The sequence below is a fragment of the Silene latifolia genome, chromosome 11, assembly GCF_048544455.1.
Source record: "Silene latifolia isolate original U9 population chromosome 11, ASM4854445v1, whole genome shotgun sequence".
Taxonomy (NCBI): domain Eukaryota; kingdom Viridiplantae; phylum Streptophyta; class Magnoliopsida; order Caryophyllales; family Caryophyllaceae; genus Silene; species Silene latifolia.
This window is the reverse complement of record NC_133536.1, coordinates 174,604,940-174,612,912: the sequence shown is the minus strand read 5'-3', so window position 1 is coordinate 174,612,912 and position 7,973 is coordinate 174,604,940. Positions and strand designations below refer to the sequence as shown.

Genomic DNA, 7,973 nt, shown 5'->3' with positions numbered 1-7,973 from the left:
GAGCGGGTTTAAGTCGGGATTTTACGAGTCGATTTTGGCTCGTTTCGATAATAATTAAAACCGTTTGTCAAACGCAAATTCCGACAAGACCAAAGTTCTTAAACACGAGATTACAAGAAAATTGAATACTCATACGACCCATTTCCAAAATCGTTTGCCCAATTTTCAATAGAATTGTCATTTTCCCCCCGATATGCCCTTATTTCGAAATAAAAAGTTTTTACACGGTTTACACTATTTTTAAACATTCCGAAACTACCAAAATAAATACTTTTCTTCAAAATATAATAAAATTATATTTCTTTGAATTATTTTTACTTTAAATACATTAATATCAAATTTTACTTGATTAATAAAGTACTTCCGAAATATATTAACGGTCCGAAATTACGGGGTGTTACATCATCAGTCCCATAGCTAAGGCATCTAAGACCGCCTCGTGAAATGATTGGCTCCTTCACAGCTGGAGCGACTTGCAGCTCTTCCTTCCCCAAACCAGCTCCTGCAATATCAGAAATAGACGAATCTTCCTCCAATTTGCTCCCAGTCTGGGGCGGAGGTGTCACAACAGGAGTAGAAATAGAGACAGGCATATCAGGAAGTATAAAATAAGATTTCTTTTCAGAAACCGTATTGCAAGTGACAGGCCACATGGGGTCTTTCTTCTTAGCAGGTTGGGCAAAAACAATGGAATGCTTCCCTACTTTAAAGGTCAAAGTACCCGAACCAACATCTATGACTGCACCAGCAGTGTGCAGGAATGGTTTACCCAAAATGATGGGAATGTGGGCATCTTCGGGCATATCGAGCACCACGAAGTCAACAGGGAAGAAGAACTTCCCTATTTGCACGGGGATGTCCTCTAAAACTCATATTGGCTGGACCGCAAAGCGATCAGCCATCTGTACTGTCATGTCTGTGACTGCAAACCTAGTCAATTTGAGCTTTCTAGCAAGACTCAAAGGCATTACACTAATACTGGCTCCTAGGTCACATAAGGCTTTCTCAATAAGAAAGGTGCCAATATTACACGGGACTGAAAAACTACCCGGGTCTTCTAGCTTAAGGGGTGCAGTCTGAGACAAATAAGAGCATGACTCTTTAGTTAATGCGACAGTATGCACAGTTTCAAGTGACTTCTTCTTATACAAGAGTTGTTTCATGAATTTAGTGTAAGCAGGCACTTGATTTACTAACTCGAGAAAAGGAACTTGTACATTCAAGCTACGAATAACTTTTTTCAAATTTATTAAAATATACCTGTTCCTTCGTCGGCACTAGTCTCTCTGGATAGGGGGCTGTAAGAAGTAACTTGGCCCTCTCCTCTAAATCTCGCATGCCGGCATCCGTGGACTTAGGCTGAAAGTCCACCACCTTTTCCTTGTTGAAGCTTGACCCCTCTTCAGACCGTCTCAAATAGGAACCATTGATCGACATTGGGTCGTATTTCGGAACCGGGACTGACCCATCAGCACTCGGGTCTTGCCCCAATATTTTCGGGGCGGTCGTACCTCGAAACAAGTGATCCCTCAAGTTATCGGGCATTGGAGGACGAAATTGCTCACCCTCAGCAGCGGTTCCAGTCGATCGACCAGGTTGGCCAGTCGATCGACTGGCTTCAACAGTACCAGAAGCTCCTGTAACTCGCACTTCAGTCGATCGACTGGGTATGTCAGTCGATCGACTGATATACCTGGTAGACGCCTTTTTCTTTCCACTTTTCGTTCCAGCTTTGTTTTGACTCGGTTGCGGCTTATCTTTTTCAGGGGCATCCTCAATCATAGCAGGCCCCTCCAGGGTAGACCCGCTCCTCAAAGTGATGGCATTAAGGGTCTCCTTTTGGTCAGTTTGAGTCGGTAAGTGTCCCGGAGCTCAAGTGGTATTCTTGCTAGCCAATTGAGCAATTTGGCTCTCTAGTAGTTTCATTCCGGCCTCTCTAGCTTGGGACTCCTTTTGCAACATATTCTTCAATTCAGCGAAGTCGGAATTTTGGGATTGTTGTTGCTGCGGCATATAGGGAGATTTTTGATATTGTTGTTGCTTGTGAGGGGGCACATAAGGTTGCTGTTGCTGCTGCTGTGGAGGTTGAGTCGGATTCAGGACATTCTGGCTACTCCACCTCAAGTTTGGGTGGACATTCGGCTCATAGTACGTGTTTGTCTGCCTATAATGGTTAAAGGCAGCACAAGACTCGAAGGGACTAGGACAATTTTCTGAAACATGTCCCTCAGCTCCACATCTTCTACAGACGAAAGGACCGTCTGAAACAGCATTCACATGATACATCCCTCCTTTTGAAGCTCCTCCCAACTCGTATTTGTCAAACCTCGCCGTGAGAGCCTCTAATGCAGCTACAGAAGGGGATTCAGCACTCCTCCTCTGATTGCCTCTTGAATTCCCATATTCAGCTTTATGGGTGGCTAAGTCACAATGATCTTCCACCCCTTAGTCTCTCCCATGTTCTCAGAAAATCGGCCATTGGCTGCAGCATCCAAAATAGCCCTCTGATCGTCATACAGCCCGTTATAGAACTGATTGCAAAGACTCCATTTTTCGAACCCATGGTGCGGAATGGTTCGCACCAGCTTCTTGAAACGGACCCATGCTTCATGAAAGTTCTCATCAGGCCCCTGTTTAAAGCTCGTGATCTGAGCTCTAATGGCATTAGTCTTCGAGGCAGAGAAGTATTTCTTGTAGAATGCCAGGGCTAAAGAATTCCAGTCGGTGATCCCATGAGCAGCTCGAGCCAGATCTCTGTACCACTCCCTTGCGGCATCACGAAGGGAGAATATAAACATGATCTCCTTTATCTGGTTCTGGGTCACACCGGTCGGCGGGGGTATAGAGCAGCAATAATCAATAAATATCTCCATATGCTTGGCTGCATCTTCATTTGCAGCACCCCCGAACTGGTTCCTCTCGACCAAGTTGATATAAGAAGGCTTCGGTTAGAATTTCCTATCAGCTCCAAGTAATTCAAACCCCTTGTATAGATTTGCAGCTGTCGGCTCAGAATGACTTGCTATAGTTGCTTCTTCAGCCATGACTGGAATTTCCAGAGATGTGACTGTCTCAGCTGAAGAAGTAGAGGTAGGAGATGTAGGTGGATCTTCTTCGAACAGCTCGTTCTCGTAGTAACTAGACAGAGTACTCAGCTCTTCCTCTGTCGGCAATATCCTCGATGATCGTCTCAACTCACGCAAGGATTTCTCAATCTCAGGATTGAACGGTACTAGTTCACCACCCTGTGACCTGCGCATAAGAGGAAACTACAAAGAGAATATAAGAAAAGTTTAAGGAACGGATGTCCCTTAAACTAAGAAAGACTAAAAAAAACAACTAAAAATTAGAACAATTGCCTCCCCGGCAACGGCGCCAAAATTTGATACCCGTCGTTGTGAGTACCAAAAATAAATTTATAATTCCTATTAAAACTAACCTAGGCTAGTGGTAACAGGGTCGAACCACAAGGAGGCGAATGTAATTAATAGTTGTCTAATTCTAGTCTAAGGTAACGAATGTGGGGGTTGAATTGATTTGGTCTACAGCTAAAGGCAATAAAAGACTATAAACTAAATAAACGGATAAAACAAATAAAAGAAGGGTACCAGGATGGTCGGTTCACTATAGTTTCGGCGGCAGCAAACTAAGTCGGTCTAAATCAAACACATGAGGCGGGAAAACAAGAGGTCCTCTCGGTCCACTCTTAACAGATATCATCTCTCGATCTCGCTATAAGTCCCTAATATCACTAATACTGACTTTCATCCTGAAAAGTGACTGATAATCTAAACTTTACCTATCTTTCGATCTCAGCATAGTTTAGTCATTTTAATTGGTGGTCAATCAACTGTCCCTATCTCTCGATCTAATGGGTCAGTCAAATCCTAAACATTCAACTAGTCGTGTGCACTCGATTCGTCGAATAAAGAATTAAAACAATTAAAACGAAGGTAATACCTCACGTGGTTAGTCGATCGACCAGGTATGGCAGTTGATCGATTGACACGCGATTTCAGTCCATGTTAATTCTACGCCGCCTAATCTATAGTTCCCCTACATCCTAGCACGATTAAATTAGCTACTCATACTAGGGATGATAACAACAATGAAATTAACGAAATTAACTACTGAATTCATGATTAAAATAACGAAACAAAAGGCTAGCATAAAACGATTATAATGGTTTCGGGAAACTAACTAACAATTCTATATCTATGAATGCAAATAAAGTAATAAACTGGAATAAGAAGGATACCAAAATCGCAGAAGAATTGTAACGGAATGATTGAAAGCACGAACGAAAATCCAATGCGAAATAATATCCCGAACCCTAATTATTCGATAAACTAAAACTGATGTAAAACTTGATAAATTTTCTGAATACTTAAACTGTAAACCTAGCTTACGTTATATAGAATACAACGTAGTTATTATTCCAAAACCTAATGTATCATGGGCTTCAAATTCCTCGATCTTTTAATTCTCGTCTGAAGTACGGTCTGGTCGATCGACCACAGTGACCGGTCGATCGACCGGGCTGCTGTGTACAATAGTCTCTGGATGTCGTGGATTGGTCGATCGACCAAAGGAGGTGGTCGATCGACTGAAGTAGCTGATAGTTGACTTCTATAATCTCGTGGATTTGTCTTTCGGGCCTCGAAATGCGCACCAAGCTCGTTCCTTGAGTAAGTAACTTCATGTCAAATGCAATGCAAGATACTCGGGGACGGATTTAGCTCAATTTCCGCTGAACTCTTCACATTTCTGCAATAAAGTACAAAAACACGAAAGTAGACGGAAATAGGGGAAATGGTAGCTTAAACTACACAAATGAGCTCTGAAATGCGTGTAAAATGAGGTATAAAACATCATATAAATGACACGCATCACTAGTCTTGTTGGTATATTTAGAAGTCTTGTCGTGGTCAATTTTGTTGCTTTTGTGATAGATATTGGAAGGAAGAAGAAAAAGATGGAATGAAACAAAAAAAAATGAGAAAAATACAAAAAAAAAAAGGGAGAAAAATGATACTATAAAAGATGGAAAGGCAAAAATCTCTTATTACTCCTATTCTTATTTATTTCCATATTACTTGAGGAGAAGTACTTGTTGATGTGAGTGAGTTGTGCCATACTTGGCATTGTGCATCATTTTGCAAGTTGGGTTGAATAATGGAATTTGGTTACTTTTGGTTGTGATCGGTGCTAGCTTGACTTTTACCTCCACATATCCAAATTATTTTGCCCCTTCTTACCCAATTACCTCACCTCACATTCATATGTAAGTCCTCGACATGTATTTTGGTCCTCGATTGGTTGGAGTGTATATGTACGGTTACTAGAGATATCTATCATGTTAGATTGCATGCATGCTTTTGTAGGTCGTAGTTAGGTGAGTGACTAATTTCCTTCTCTCTTACAAAATCTATACTCATCTTGGTTTGTATTACACACTTTATAGAGCTTGCTTATGTTGAAATCGTTCTTATACTATAATATGTGCTTTGATTAATATTTCTTGCCTCGGTTGATATCATTCTAGTCGTTTTATGTCTGATCTCGTCTTTTCGATGATGTCAAGAGGGGGAAGAAATAATCATGATTTAGTATTTGCCTAAGCTTGCTCCTTGTCAAGACCTATTGTCTCTTAAGGTCCTTAAAGCTTTGGTATTGAATATAATTGTTTGATCTTGCGTTGATCTTTATCTATAAAGATAACGGTATTATATTGAGGAGGAACTACATACTTAGTCACAATTTTAGGAGACTTGCCATCATCAAAAAGGGGGAATTTGTTGAACCATATAGGATATATGTTTATGTTTTGATGATGTCAAGAGTGCTTTATATTTTATATACTCGTTGCGCGTAATTGTTTGTTTAGTCTTTTAGATTGGACTTACTAATCGCAAGCATTAAGGAATTGTGATGGAAGTATGATGCATTTATATTATGATCAAGCCCTCAATCAAGGATCAAGATATTACAAGATAGTGGAAGAATTATTCAAGCGTCATGAGAAGATAAAGCTCATCTAAAGATTGATCAAGCTTGAATAATGAAGTAGCCTACACTCGAAGATCTCCTAACGAAGATTAGAATAGCGTAGGTGATTATCTCGTAATGGTAACGTAAGAATGAACTTCTTACATTGGTAAAGTTATGGCCTCATAACTATAACATTACTTATATAAGAGCTCAATGTTATAGCTCTTCTACTATAACATTGAGATGTGAAGTTTATATTATACACGACTAAAATGTTTTCAAATTGTTTTTGAAAAATATTTTTGTTTCTTTTAAATGTTTTAGCAAAAAGTATTTATTTAATGAGGAAGCCCATATTCGTATAGAGTGTGGATTTATTTTAAACTTATAATTAGTAATTATGTTGGGTGAACTTATGAGTTGGGCAATATTACTAATTAGGGTTTTAATAAGGCATACTCTTAAACCCTAAATCTAACCTAGTGTCATGTTAGGGTTTTCATGAAAAACAAGGCCTATGAGCCGTGTGGTTCTCGTGTAAGCCTAATAATATAATTTGATTATTGTTAAGATTTTATTCTCTAGAATTATCTTAACATATCTTTTATATTTGGTATGATATGGTTATATATGATAAAGATATTTTTGTTATGGAAAAATCTTATCATATCTTAAGATTTAAGGAAAAGATAATAGGAGAATAATTTATAAATTATCTTTTGGTTATTCTCTATTATTTCCTAAAGATTTTAAGGAAAGAAATAATAAGATATGATTTGTTTACATATCTTATATTTCGGCTATCTTAGGGTTTAAGGAAAATATATTTGATTAGATTATCTTATATTTATCCTATATCTTTTCTAAGAGATTGCTTAAATAAAATAAGGAAAGTTGTTATGATTTTTCCTTATTCATTCGGCATATCTAGGATATTAAGGAAAGAATATTAAGTGAATATTTGATAAGATAATCTATTAAGAACTTATATCTTTTCCTAAGATTTTATGGATTAAAATAATAAGATATGATTTTATTTCCATATCATATTATTTCGGCCTCTAGGGTTTTGAGAAAACCGAGTGCCATGCTTCCTTCTTTACTATAAATACTCTACACTTTGCAACATTGAAAGCAAGACCTTTGAGCATAACTTTCATATATTTTCACAAAACAAAAACCGTGTTTTAAAGCAAGAAAACCGTTCTGTTTATTTTCGAAAAAAGGTCGTGTGAATTATAAACTTGTGCATTCGTTCTTATTGTTATCGTTATAAGATAATAGTGCTTATTTGATTTCTTACTTGTTCATTAACGTGAACCTTTGCAAGAATCATTAGTGCTTTCTTATTAGCGTAAGTTAGTCACTCGAGTATTTAACGGTACTCATTGAGTTACAGCTAGAGTTAGTTGTACGAGTTGGGTTAGTAAATTTGTAATCCATAGAAAGGTACTAAATTTATTAATCGAGAATAGTGGACGTAGGTTTCGACTTGTGAAACTGAACCACTTCAAAAACCGTGTGTCTCCTCTCTTTCGTTCATTTGTTTATTTTGTTTTACATTCATTAGTTGATTAGTTAAAGTTTAATCAATAAACTTTAAATAATCAATTATATACACATAATCGAAAAAGCTTTCAAAAGTTTTAAGTCCTCAATTCACCCCCCCCCCCTCCCCTCCCCTCTTGAGTATTTCGGATCAATAGACTCTTCAACAATATTCATTATAATAATAATAATTGTGATGATTAATTAATTAATAACAATAATAAAAATATTAATAATATTGATATAACAATTTTAATATAATAATAATAAATCAATAAATATTAATAAAAATATACAAGTTTAAGATAAGTAGAAATGAAATGTGCTGAACTTAGTGGGACTGAACTGAACTAAATGAAGCCGAGCTTAACTGAACTGAATGAAGCTGAACTGAACTGAATAGAGCTGAGCTGAACTAAAGTGAGCTGAAAATA

The 7,973-nt window shown here is 37.7% G+C and overlaps 1 non-coding gene across 1 annotated transcript; it reads left to right on the top strand.

The window, feature by feature from the left end:
• The first annotated feature begins 2,556 nt into the window (after positions 1–2,556).
• Positions 2,557–2,663, top strand: LOC141615963 (small nucleolar RNA R71). The gene has a single exon (XR_012530346.1). It is a non-coding gene; the product is annotated as a small nucleolar RNA R71 (small nucleolar RNA).
• The last annotated feature ends 5,310 nt before the right edge of the window (positions 2,664–7,973 follow it).